Source organism: Hippopotamus amphibius, chromosome 2, assembly GCF_030028045.1.
Source record: "Hippopotamus amphibius kiboko isolate mHipAmp2 chromosome 2, mHipAmp2.hap2, whole genome shotgun sequence".
Taxonomy (NCBI): Eukaryota; Metazoa; Chordata; class Mammalia; order Artiodactyla; family Hippopotamidae; genus Hippopotamus; species Hippopotamus amphibius.
Genome location: NC_080187.1, coordinates 214,007,464 through 214,021,790, shown reverse-complemented (window position 1 = coordinate 214,021,790; position 14,327 = coordinate 214,007,464). Strand labels below are relative to the sequence as shown.

General features: G+C 43.8%; 1 pseudogene; it reads right to left on the bottom strand.

The window, feature by feature from the left end:
* Positions 1–8,734: 8,734 nt before the first annotated feature.
* Positions 8,735–9,143, bottom strand: LOC130844709 (NADH dehydrogenase [ubiquinone] iron-sulfur protein 6, mitochondrial-like; annotated as a pseudogene).
* Positions 9,144–14,327: the final 5,184 nt, after the last annotated feature.

The window sequence follows — 14,327 nt, the reverse complement described above, 5'->3', positions numbered from 1 at the left end:
CAGGACAATGAAGAGTTCCAGCTAGAAGAACAAGGCACAGAGAACAAGGGGTCCAGCATCCGAAGTTGGCAATGGAGATCCTTGTAAGGAAGACGGTGGATAAGCCTCTTGAAATCCAGCAATCCCAATCTCAATCCAGGTGCTAAATCTTTTTTTTTTTTTTTTTAATTGGCTGCATTGGGTCTTCATTGCTGCACACAGGCTTTCTCTAGTTGTGGCCAGCGGGGGCAACTCTTTGTTGTGGTACGCAGGCTTCTCATTGTGGTGGCTTCTTTTGTTGCGGAGCATGGGCTCTAGGTGCACAGGCTTCGGTAGGTGTGGCATGCGGGCTCAATAGTTGTGAATCGCAGGCTCTAGAGCGCAGGCTCAGTAGTTGTGGTGCACGGGCTTAGTTGCTCTGTGGCACGTGGGATCTTCCCAGACCAGGGATGGAACCTGTGTCCCCTGCATTGGCAGGCAGATGCTTAACCACTGTGCCGCCAGGGAAGTCCCCGGGTGTTAAACCTTAAATACTAACCTTGCTGTTTTCAGTCACAGGTTCTCATTATGGTTATTTGGTTGAGACAGTGTGCCTGGGCATCTTCAGGACATCTTACCATAGGCCCAGTCCTGGTAGGGACACAAGGGAAAGCTTCACTGCCCCAGTGCTCAGTCCTCCCTGGTGGGTCATTCTTAACCTGCCAGTTGTTCGTGTCAATCTCTGATTTTCCCAGCAGGACCACCAATTGCCAATCCTGGCCCCTTTTCCCCCCGTCTTCCCTCAGCCTGCTATCCCTCTCTTTGGGAGAAATACAGTGTGTGATGGAAGTGACCTCTCTTGGACCATGTCTTGGCCACTGCTAGGTCTCCACTTGGGTCCCTGCTCCTGGGGAAAGCAACCCAAGACAAGCTGTGTGAGATGCAGCATCTCCAGTCAGTGACCAAGTCTCAGTCTTCTCACAGGACCCCTCCCTCCCTGTTCTTCCCAGTGACTGGAAACCAGACTTTCCTTACACTGGCCCACTTCACCCAAGGTTCCCGCATCAGATGTGGGGTATTATTCCTCATTGGTTTAACTGCTTTTTCCATGTTTGTGGCTGGCAGTTGCTAATGAATACAATCTTGCATTTGTTTTCTTAAAACACGAGTTTCAACACAATAACATATTTGGCACCTCTTCTCCTTTCCTCATTCCCTGTGATGAGATCATCACAAACATGACTTTTAAAGAAATCTCTACAACCAGACTACTTTCCAAGGAAACCTGACCCCTCCACAGACAAATGATGATGGGCCTCGGGTTTCTAATAGGGAACTTTAGCAGCAGCAATGACAGTCCACTCAGAGAGGTGTGTGACCACCTCTGAGGTATGACCCTAGCCACCAATTCTTCCCCTCACCCTAGAAATTCCCCCATCAGCTCTTTACCATTCTGTTGGGGTCAGCATTGCTGTCAAAATGTGGTTCCTCTCCATCACTCCACACCCTCCGCCCTCTGTAAATATTCCCACAGCTTCGTTCCCTCCCGTCAGAGAAAGGGAGTCTATCAGAAGTGGTTCTTTCAAACTGGACAAATCGGTCACTTCCTTCCTCAAGTCCCCCTCCAGGTGCAGGTGCCCACTTCAACCCTGATCTGATCTGATGTGTGCGGCCCACAGTGTTCTCTGCCTGTCTCATGCCTTATCTCCATAGGCATTTGAGTGCTCCCTCAGGGCAGGAACCCAGGCTCATTCTCCTCCAGGTTCCTCATCCATGTTCCCCCTGTACCCACACCCCTGCCTCCACATGTTGTAACTGAAAGAAAACTTGAACTCTGGAGCAAATACTTTAATCCTGGCTGGCAGGACTGGGGTGTAGACAGTACAGTAGGCTGAAAAGCAGGACACCACCCAGCCCTGCCAAGGACTGGCCATGTGGCAGGGGGAACTGGGTCAGCTCTTCAGGGTCACTGCCGCCTCTTTCTCCAAAAGAATCTCCGCCCCCACCCCCACCCCCAGTCTCCCCAGCAGCCGGCCATTTCTCACTGAGAGCACCAGGAGGACTTCCCCCTCAGCCCTGTACCAGGCAGGACTAATGAAGCCAGCTAGCGCCGTGAACTAGTGGTCTGCAAAGCCAGGGAGGAACTAAGTTTGCCTCCAAATTCCCTGCTTTTTTTCCCCAAGCTCTTCCCTCCCATTGGTTGACATAAGCACTTGCTACCCTGAGCCCCCTCCTGGTGATAAGTGGAAGTGCAGCTGAAGAGGGCTTCCATCCCCACCTCACCCTAGTCCACAAGGATGCTCCTCAATGCTTGGAGCCGGAGGAGGAAGTGGAGGAGAGAAGAAGGGAAAGCAGTGTGGACTGGGGCTGTGGAGGTCAGGGAGGCGTTCCCAGAGAAAGTGGGCTTATAGGTGACCTTGAGGGAGGGGAAGAATTTGACAAGTGAACAGCATTAGGGTTCTGCCCAGCTCTGGCACTTCTCTAAAACAACGCACAGGTTGGGAAGACCTTGATCTGATTACCTTGGCTGTGTGCCTCATGGGTCTGAGAGGAGGAAAGGGGTCAGATGATGCAGGCAGAAGGAGAAAAACCCTTGAGAAGAGCAGAGCTGGGAAGGGAGACAGAGCACCTGGGCCCACATACCCTGCCTGTCACATACCCCGACCCTGCCAATGCTCTGGGTGAAAGGTGGGTGTTGAGGCTGGCCCTTCTCTTGTGCACTCTCTCCTTCTCAAGGACATCATCTCTCCAGTCATTCTGCCTCTTTCCTGATCTTCAATCTGTTCACTCTCTCCCCTGATGCATTCCCTCTCTTTCTTGTAACACTTCCAGCTTCTAGCACACTCCCCTCTCTTGCTTTTCTTCTCACCTGACTGGTTGCTCCTTCTAGTCTCCTATGCTGGGTCCTTCTTTTCTCCCCAATCCCTCAATGCTGGGGAACCCCAGGAATTGGTACTCAACTCTTTTCTTCTGGGTCTAAACCCACACCCTTGGTCATCTCATCCCTTTAAATACTATCTGTGTGCCAAGAACTCTCCAATACAAATCTCCAGCTTGGATTGTGCTTTGAATTCTGTATTTTCAACTGCCTACTTGACATCTCCACTTGTCTCCAATCAGATTTCCATCCCCTTCACCACCACTGACAATGAAACAAAAGAAAACAAAACAAACTCAAACCATTTCTCCTGCAGCCTTCCCTATCTCAGGTGATGACAGCTCTTCCACTAGCTCAGGCTAAAACTCTTGCAGCCACCCTTGATTTTTCTCTTTCTTGCACACCCCATATCACCAATCCTACTGGATCTGCCTTCAAACCAGATGAACTCTCTCCATCTCCACTGCTACCACCCTTGTCCAAGCTACCTCCATCACTTGCTTGTATTGCAATAGCCTCCTAATTGGTCTCTTTGCCTCTATCTTTCTCTCTGTAGCTTATTTTCTATACAGCAGCTAGAGCAATCCTTTTAAGCACAGGCAAATTAAATCACTCCTCTGCTCAGAATTCTCCAGGGTAAAAGCTGAGTCTTTATGTTGGCCTACAAAGTCCTACATGACCTAGCTCCCTGCTATCCTTCTGATCTCATCTCCTACCATGCTCCCTGTTGCTTCCTTTACTCCATGCTCCCTTCCATGCTGTTCCTTGAACACACCAGGTATGTTTGCCTCAGGACCTTTGCACTTACTAGTCCCCCTGACTGGGACATTCTTCCCCCAGATGTCCATATAACTCATTCCCTTACTTTCTCCAGCTCTGTTCAAATGTTACCTTACCAGGGAGGCCTTCCCTGACCACCCTATGTAAAATGATACCCACCAACCCCCCATCCCCAGTCATTCTTTAATTCATTTACTCTGCTTGATTTTCTCCACTTAGCATTTATTTACCTTCTGACAATGTTATACATTACTTTTTTACACATTTATTTTCTATCTCCCCCCATAGACTATAGTTTGCATGAGAGTCAGGATTGTCTTTTGTTCATTGCTGTATTCCTACACCCAGAACATTGCCTGGCACATAGTAGGTGTTCAATTAAAATTTGTTGAGTGACTGGGTGGATAAATGGGAGGACCAGTAGTTAAAGAACACATGGATGAGAAAATGTTACAGTGCTTTTTTCAAGACATGAGAGACCTGAGTATATTTATGTGCCTGTGGGAAGGTACCAAGAATAAAGAAGATGAGTTCCATGAGGGAGAAAGGGTATGATATGTAGCACATAGCAATCTCTGAGAAGGTGGAAAGGGACAAGATTCAGAGCCTAGGGAGACCCACTCCTTCCTTGGGCTGGAGGGAAGGAGCTGATGATGGGGTAATAAGGATGAGAGATGGGAAATCAATGGAGGCCCCACCAAAGGCATTATTGTTTTTCCTGTGAAGTAAAAGACAGGATCGTCTGCTAAGAGCAAGGGAAGTGAGAGGATGGAGCCTGAGAAGAACCAAAGATTTGGGTTAGCAGCAATGAGAATGGGAGAGATCAATCCTCTGGGACACACAGCATGGTTTTTAAATAGTGATGAAAGACCACAGTTTGGAACAGCAATAATCGCACGTCCTCTTCCCCCCATCTGTTTTGGGGATTGCAGACAAGATCACAACAGGGCAGATAGCTACTCTGTGGAGGCAGGAATCCAGGTCTCCAGGTTCAGAGTCTGTGCCCTATCTCCTGACGCATCTCTTTTCAGCTGCTACCTCACCATGACTCCAGCTCCTTCCCAAGGTCGGGCTGCCTCATAACTGTAATTTAACCCAAGTGTGGCAGGACAGGTTCCTGGGAAGCAGACTCTAAGATGGAGATTAGCATGGAGGAAGTTTATTAGGGATGCTTTTGGGCTCAACACCTGAGAAAGAAAAGAACTGGGCAAAAAGAGACGTTGGGCCACAATACAGTCTCAAGAATGGCCTCAGCCAACCCCATGGGGCACTCTGAAGCTGGGATGACCTCTTTAGCATTGTCCTGTGTTGGAGCCAGGGCTGGCCTTTTGCACCCAAGCACTGTTCAACCATTGGATGTGGGTCTCCTGGGGAGGGGGAATGGCCCGATCCAGGTTACTTTCTTTGGCAGAAGTAATTCCCTAGAAGACTTACAGCTGAGAGCCATCTTCCTGTAGTACTGCTAGAAGCTGGGGAACAAGTTCTTCAGTCATGAAGGGGAAATCCCAGCAGCACACCACAGCATCCACCGAAGTAGTACTAGTAGTACATGTTTAATTAGCCCTTGCCCTATGCCTGACCCAGGGTCTCCCTCAAACTCAGTGGGGTCTTAGAAGCTCCAGGAACTTACCTGAGGCACCTGGGTACAGGTATCAGACTCCTGCCTGGGAGTAAGAGAACTTGGGTTTTAATTCTGAGCCAGCTATTGACTCACTATGTGACATCAGGCAAGTCCCTGACCTCTCTTAGCCTCAGTTTCCCCATATGTATATGAGGGTTGAGCAGAGGTCCTTGGTCAATAGTCTATGGCCTTATGATGCCTAAAATCATGGATGGCAAGGAGTGAAGGCTGCCTGTGCCTCATTCTTGGATCTCAAAGGCCACACCACCACCTCAGCCCTCTCACTTCTCAAGCTGTCAGACTCAGGTCTTTATGGGCAGGGACCACAAGCTGACAGTGAGCATCCTGGTACTCTTCTCAACTCCCCCAAGCCTTCTCAGAGTGGATTTTAGCTCTTCCCAGAAGTATTCATGGTTTCTGCCCCTATAAAGAGACACCACTGAGTATTTGATAGGTGAGATACTTGGAGGTCATTCAGGTTACCACGCTGTTTTCTGGCATCATAGGCCGCACAGAGACACCCCTATCTCCTAGGGAGTTACGATCTCACATTAGTCATTAGCATCTCCTGGGGGTGACAGGGCCTTTGAAAGACCAGAGGGCAAGATGAAAGTAATCTGGAAGTCTGCTTTTGCTTTGGGAATAAGAAATCCCTAAGTTATCCCCCACTCCATACACCCTACCCCCTGCCACCAGATTTACATTTCTCAGGACAGTCCTCTGTCACCTAGCTCAGCTGCTCATTTTTGGAATTGATTTTGTAGATGGTTTGTGTTTTTCTTCTAAGAGGAAACTGTCTTCATTTCTCAGCTCCTCATTTTGCTCTCTGACTACTCATGACCAGAGTGAGGTCAGGGAGAATGTGGTGACCCCACCCACATTTCTGAACTAATGTGGAGAGTAAAGAAGGAAACAGGCCAAACAATAGCTGGGCCCGATCCTTGGAGTCATAGCACATGAGAGGAGGAAGGCCCTCAAACACCATCTAGTCCATCTGCTCCCATGTTACAGATGGGAGAGCTAGAGAGAGGGAAGATGAGACCCCAGCTTCTTACCAAGTAGGAGATCCTTCAAAAGAAGAGGAGGAAGGCTTTCAGAACATGGTCTTGCATTTGAAATGACAACAAATATACCATCCATTTTTTAAATAACCAAAACATAACAGAAGTAGAAAATAAGATGAAGAACCATTGGCAGGCCAGAAATATTGGGAAATTTCTAGATAATGGGAAGCAGATGGAGATTTCAGATTCCTATCTTGATGCCGAATGAAGTAGACTGAAGAGTCCCTCCCCCAAACTCAACCCTGAAGACAATGCGTTAGTGAGAGAGGAGTGATGCATCCCAGAACCTAACTCTGGAGAAACAGAAGCCAGACAGGTCCCAGTCTGGGTGTATCCTGCAGATAAGAGGTGGAGAAAGTCAGATATCGTGGATGGATGGGAATCTGGGGGATGGCTTCCTAGTTGTGGATTTTCTCTCCTCCACAATTCTCCAGACATATGGTAGCCTACCCTTCCACTTCTGTGGGCAGAAAACGTCAGCATAGCACTAGCTGGAAATGGCAAGGTAACCTCAAGGCAGTTTCGGAGCCAGCTAGGGTGAGAAATAGATTCAACAAAGGTAGGCAGGCAACCACGGAGCAGTCTCCTTCTTCTTCCACACCTTCATTGGGATAAATGACTACACAGAGTGAGGCAGCTCTTAGAAAAGAGGAGTGACTAGGGCAAAGCTCAGAGATGATCTCTGGAAGGCAGGGTTCTCTGGCTTATCTGTGGTCATTGACAAACAGAGAACAGATGCTCAGAGGCTCTACACCCTGAGGCAATCCCCTCATAACTTCACCAGGAGGAGCCAAAGCCGGAACCGGTATTTAATTTCACTCCTCCTCCCAAAGTACACATTATTGGCCAAGGGAGCTGACACTTCCAAGGGGACACGAGCTCAGAGCCAAAAACAACCAACAAATGAACGACTATAGCAGAAGTGAAATGAATAGACTGGGCAGAAGAAGAATTTACATTAAGGACAATACATATCTCCCTTCAAGACATAAGGGAAGACATTGTAAATATAAAGCAAGAAGAGCAATTATAAAAAAAACAAAACTGGAAGTGTTAGGAATGACAAATATAGTCGTTGAAACAAGTAACTCAGTGCATGGGGGTAAATAGCAGAGTGTATGCAGCCGAAGAACAGATGAGGGAGTTGGAAGATTAAGCAGAGGACAAAAACCAATGTAAAAAACACCAGGAAAGATATAGAGATGGAAAAGATAAAGAAAAGTTAGGAGGTATGGACAACAAAATTGGAGTGGATGACATGCATTTAAATGGAGTCTCAGAAAAAGAAAAAGAAACAGAAGATAAAGTATTTTAGGATACAATATCCAGGGGCTTCCCTGGTGGCCCAGTGGTTAAGAATCCGCCTGGCAATGTAGAGGACACGGGTTCAAGCCCTGGGCCAGGAAGATCCCACATGCCATGGAGCAGCCAAGCCCGTGTGCCACAACTACTGAGCCCACACACCGCAACTACTGAAGCCCAAGCGCCTAGAGCCTGTGCTCCGCAACAAAAGAAGCCACCGCACTGAGAAGCTTGTGCACTGCAACGGAGTAGCCCCCACTTGCCACAACTAGAGAAAGCCTGTGTGCAGCATAAAAGACCCAACACAGCCAAAAATAAATAAATAAATAAATAATAAAATAAATCTTAAAAATAAGACATGATATCCAATTATTTTCCATAATTAAAGATATGGGGCCTTTGATTGAGGAGAATCCTTGAAGCATAGCCAGTCTTCTTTCACAGAGCATTTGCCGAGTGCTTGAGTGGCACAGGAGGCTAGGGGAGGTATGTGTAGTAGGGAGGGTGCAGAATAGCACAGTGAAATTTCCCACAGACTCGCAGTGCTTAGAAGACAAAGTCCTGCTAGAGGGAGGAGGGTTTGTGTCAAACACATATCTGGTCTCTCTCTCATTATACTTGCCAAATTTTGAAGATGTATTGGTTGGGAGGCTAAAGAGCTAAGCTCAAACCTCTGAAAGGCATAAATGAATTTCCCACAGTGTCTTATGGCTAAGGAAGTAAAGACTTGACTAGCTTTCAATCAAACCAGAGGGAGACTGAGTCAAAAAGAACTACAACCCAACCTCAATCTAGTTCATTTTCTAATCACATTGTTGTGATTGGCCCTGTATCTTATCTACCTAATATAGAAAGGATAAAACCTATCTAGCGAAAATTCTTCACTCTCAGTTTATGTACATACAATCTCCAGTGTACAATAAAGAATTATAAGCCATATGTAAAGGCAGGAAAATGTGATCATATATTCTCAGGAGAAAAAAATAGGAGAAGACCAACAGTTGACCCATATTTTCTAGTTAGCAGACAAGGTATTTTATTATCTTATTTTATTATTATTTTTTTTCCTTGAGAACATCCTTTATTCAGCACTAGTGATGCAATATGTACAGCACAAGGGTCTCCTGATTTTCACTCCATCACTGAAATGTTCTCATGCATCCCCCTAGTGTGGTGGTGCTGTCTGAGCTATAGGCCACAGTAGCCACATGTCACCATCTTTGTTTCTTTGTCCAGGTTTATGTACACTTTGGGGTGGCCTTGGACCCCCACCCCTGTTACATGATATCATTTGACTCCCAACTTCGCTCATAGGCTACTCTGCTATCAGATTGAGGGTGAAGTTTTCATTCACCTCTTTCTGATGAACTACAAATTGAACTTTCCTGTAGTCTTTACGGTCATAGGCCTGCCCCGTGTGCATGACATTCTCACCAGTTGGCAAGGACCGCACCCCAAAGCACCTGGCGCCCCTGGGTAGGCTCCATTCCACCAGGCCACCCTGGCCCAGCAGCTGGAGAAAGGTCACCACTGCCACCATCTTGCCAGACAAGGTTTTTAGTTTGTTTGTTTCTTTGTTGTTTTTTACATCTAAAAAAAGTTTATTTTATTAAAGTATAGTGGATTTACAATGTTGTGTTAATTTCTGCTATCCAGCAAAGTGGTTGAGTTATACATATGTGTAGTCTTTTTCATATTCTTTTCCATTATGGTTCATCACAGGATATTGAATATAGTTCCCTGTGCTGTATAGTAGGACCTTGTTGTTTATGCATTCTTTTGTTAAATAAATTTATTTATTTATTGGCTGTGTTGGGTCTTCATTTCTGTGCACGGGCTTTCTCTAGTTGCGGCGAGTGGGGGCTACTCTTTGTTGCGGTGCACGGGCGGTGTGCAGGCTTCTCATTACAGTGGCTTCTCTTGTTGCAGAGCACAGGCTCTAGGCACGTGGGCTTCAGTAGTTGTGGCACGTGGGCTCAGGAGTTGTGGCACACAGGCTTAGCTGCTCTGCGGCATGTGGGATCTTCCTGGACCAGGGATTGAACCCGTAACCCCTGCATTGGCAGACGTATTCTTAACCACTGCACCACCAGGGAAGTCCCTATCCATTCTATATATAACAGTTGCATCTGCTAATCTCAAACTCCCAATCCATCCCTCCCCCAATCCCTCTCTCCCTTGGCAACCACAAGGTTCTGTATGTCTGTGAGTCTGTTTTGTAGATCAGTTCATTTGTGTCACATTTTAGACTCCACATATAAGTGATATCACATGGTATTTGTCTTTCTCTTTCTGCCTTACTTCACTTAGTATGATAATCTCTAGTTGCATCCATGTTGCTGCAAATGGCATTATCACACTTTTTTAATGGCTGAGTAGTATTCTATATATATATATATATATATATATATATATATATACACCCCATCTTCTTTATCCATTCATCTGTTGTCTTGACTATTGTGAATAGTGCTGCTATGAACATAGGGGTGCATATATCTTTTTGAATTATAGTTTTGTCTGCATACATGCCCAGGAGTGGGGTTGTTGGATCATATGGCAACTCTATTTTTAGTTTTTGAGGAACCACCATACTGTTTTCCATAGTGGCTGTACCAATTTACATTCCCACCAATAGTGTAGGCGGGTTTCCTTTTCTCCACACCCTCTCCACATTTGTTATTTGTAAACTTTTTAATGATGACCATTCTGACCAGTGTGAGGTGGTACCTCACTGTAGTTTTGATCTGCATTTCTCTAATAACTAGCGATGTTGAGCATCTTTTCATGTGCCTGTTGGAGAAATGTCTGTTTAGGTCTTCTGCCCATTTTTCAGTTGGGTTGTTGGTTTTGTTGTTGTTGTTGTTACTGAGTTGTATGAGGTGTTTGTATATTTTGGAAATTAAGCCCTTGTGGGTCCCATCATTTGCAAATATCTTCTCCCAGTTCATAGGTTTTCTGGTTTTGTTTATGGTTTTCTTTGCTGTACAAAAGCTTGTAAGTTTGATTAGGTCCCATTTGTTTATTTTTGCTTCTATTTCTATTGCCTCTGTCAAGGCATTTTAAATACCTATTACAAGTATGTTAAAGAGGAAAATGGAAAATATGACAAAATTGTTAAAAAGAATAATTGAGCAGAGAACTGTAATCTATAAAAAGATCAAATGGATTTTCTGGAACTGCAAAGTACAATATCTGAAGTTACAAATTTGCTGGATGGATTTAAAAGCAATGTACAGAACTGGTAAACCCAAAGGTCAATATAAATTATCCAAATTGAAGCCCACAGAGAAAAAAGAATGGAAAGAAGAGAGCACAAAAGACATGTGAGACACAATTAAAGGTTTATGTGCAATTGGAGTCCAAGCAGAGAGTAGAGAGAGAATGATATAGAAGCAAAGTTGGAAGAGAGAAAGATCAAGAACTTTCCAAAACTGATCAAAGATATCAATGTACAAATTCAAGATGCTTGGTAAAAGCATACATACAAATAGGATAGATACAAAAAGAATGCCTAAACACTTAATAGTCAAATAGCTGAAAACCAAAGCTACATAGCAAAAAGCTGCCAGAGAATAAAGACACATATGTACTTTAAAAGCAGCAACAGGACAATTTGATAATTTTGCATCAAAATGTTGGGAGCTGTGGAAATGAATGACATTTTTAAGGTGTTGAAAGAAAAAAAAACTGCAAACGTAATTCTATCTCCAGCAAAAATACTTTTCAAGATATAAAAGCAAAATAATGACATTTTTTTCAGTCCAAAAAAACCAAAACACAAACCCCAAACCAAAACTGCAGCCAAGATAATGTGCTATTGGAGAAAGGATAGTCAAATAAATCCAGTGGAATGAAATAGAGTCCAGATATAGACCCACATATACAGAGTCAAATGATTTTTTGATTAAAATGTCAAAACAATTCAATGGGGAAAGAAAATATACTCAATAAATGGTGCTGGAAAAATCAAATATCCATATGAGAAATAAAGGACCTCAATCCCTACCTCACACTATACACAAAAACCAGTTTGAGGTGGGTCACAGGCTGAAACATAAGAGCTAAAATAATAAAGCTACTAGAAGTGCTAGGAGAATATTTTTGTGGCCTCTGAATAGGCAAAGATTTCTTAGGGAGGATTCAGAAAGTATAAGCCATAAAAGAAAAGACTGATTAATTGGACTCCATCAAAATTAAAAATTTCTATTCATCAGAAAGCACCATCAGGACTTCCCTGGTGGCTCAGTGGTTAAGAATCCACATGCCAGTGCAGGAGACATGGGTTCGATCCCTGGTCTGGGAAGATCCCACATGCTGTGGAGCAACTAAGCCCGTGCACCACAACTACTGAGCCCACGTGCCACAACTACTGAAGCCCACATGCCTAGAGCCCATGCTCTGCAACAAGAAAAGCCACTGCAATGAGAAGCCAGTGCACTGCAATGAAGAGTAGCACCTGCAGCAACTAGAGAAAGCCCGCATGCAGCAGCAAAGACTCAACGCATCCAAAAATAAATAAACAAATAAATAAACCATTAGAAAAAATAAGCACCATCAAGAAAATAGGCACACCAGATTGAGAGTAATATCCACAACACATCTATGTGATGAAGGCCTTGTATCCACAATATATAAAAACTCGTTATTTTAAACAGGCAAAAACCACAAACATTTCACAAAGGAAGATATACAAATGGTCAATACACAGATGAAAAAAGTGCTCAAAAGCGTTAGTCATCACGGAAATGCTAATTAAAACAGTTAAGCACCACTACCATAAGGACAATAAGAACGATACAGTCCTGATATAATGGGTAAAATGAAATAGATTTACAACAATTTACAATACTAAAGTTGTATAAGATGTGGAGCAACTAGAGCTCTCACATATTGCTGGTGGAAGTATAAAATGAAACAATCACATTGGAAAACTGGTGGTTTCTTAAAAAGCTATATATACAACTACCCTATGACTCAACAGTTCCACTCCTAGAGAAATAAAAACCTATGTCCACAAAAAGGCTTGTGTAAGAATGTTCATAGCAGTTTTTTTTTTAGATCTGTATTGGAGTATAATTGTTTTACACTGTTGTGCCAGTTTCCGCTGTGCAACAAAGTGAATCAGCTGTATTTATACATATATCCCCATATCCCCTCCCTCTTGAGCCTCCCTCCCACACTTTCATAGCAGTTTTTTTTTTGGGGGGGGGTACACCAAGTTCAATCATCTTTTTTTTTTTTAATTTTTTGGGGGGTACACCAAGTTCAATCATCTTTTTTTTTTTTTTTTACTGGATGTATTTATTTATTTATTTATTATTTTTTTGGGGGTACACCAAGTTCAATCATCTGTTTTTTTTTTTGTTTTTTTTTTTACTGGATGTATTTATTTATTTATTTATTTATTTATTTATTTATTTATTATTTTTTGGGGGTACACCAAGTTCAATCATCTGTTTTTATACACATATCCCCGTATTCCCTCCCTTCCTTGACTCCCCCCGCCTCAAGTCCCCCCCACCCTCCCCACCCCAGTCCTCTAAGGCATCTTCCATCCTCGAGTTGGACTCCCTTTGTTATACAACAACTTCCCACTGACTATCTATTTTACAGTTGGTAGTATGTATATGTCTGTGCTACTCTCTCGCTTCGTCTCAGCTTCCCCTTCACCCCCCGCCCCCTCCCAAACCTCGAGTTCTCCAGTCCATTCTCTGTATCTGCATCCTTGTTCTTGTCACTGAGTTCATCAGTACCATTTTTAGATTCCGTATATGTGAGTTAGCATACAATATTTGTCTTTCTCTTTCTGACTTACTTCACTCTGTATGACAGACTCTAGGTCTATCCTCCTCATGACATTTAGCTCCATCTCATCCCTTTTTATAGCTGAGTAATATTCCATTGTATATATATGCCACATCTTCTTTATCCATTCATTTGTTGATGGGCATTTAGGTTGCTTCCATGTCCTGGCTATTGTAAATAGTGTTGCAATAAACATTATGGTACAAGTATCTTTGGGGATTATGGTTTTCTTTGGGTATATGCCCAGTAATGGGATTACTGGATCATATGGTAGTTCTATTTGTAGTTTTTTAAGGAACCTCCAAATTGTTTTCCATAGTGGCTGTACCAACTTACATTCCCACCAACAGTGCAGGAGAGTTCCCTTTTCTCCACACCGTCTCCAATATTTGTTGTTTCCAGATTTTGTGATGATGGCCATTCTGACCGGTGTGAGGTGATACCTCATTGTGGCTTTGACTTGCATTTCTCTGATGATTAGTGATGTTGAGCATCTTTTCATGTGTTTGTTGGCCATCTGTATGTCTTCTTTGGAGAAATGTCTATTTAGGTCTTCTGCCCATTTGTGGATTGGGTTATTTGCTTTTTTGGTATTAAGCTTCATGAGCTGCTTGTATATTTTGGAGGTTAATCCTTTGTCCGTTGTTTCATAGGCAATTATTTTTTCCCACTCTGAGGGCTGCCTTTTAGTCTTGTTTATGGTTTCTTTTGCTGTGCAAAAGCTTTTAAGTTTCATGAGGTCCCATTTGTTTATTCTTGATTTTATTTCCATGATTCTAGGAGGTGGGTCAAAAAGGATCTTGCTTTCATGTATGTCCTAGAGTGTTCTGCCTATGTTTTCCTCTAGGAGTTTTATAGTGTCTGGCCTTACATGTAGGTCTTTAATCCATTTTGAGTTTATTTTTGTGTATGGTGT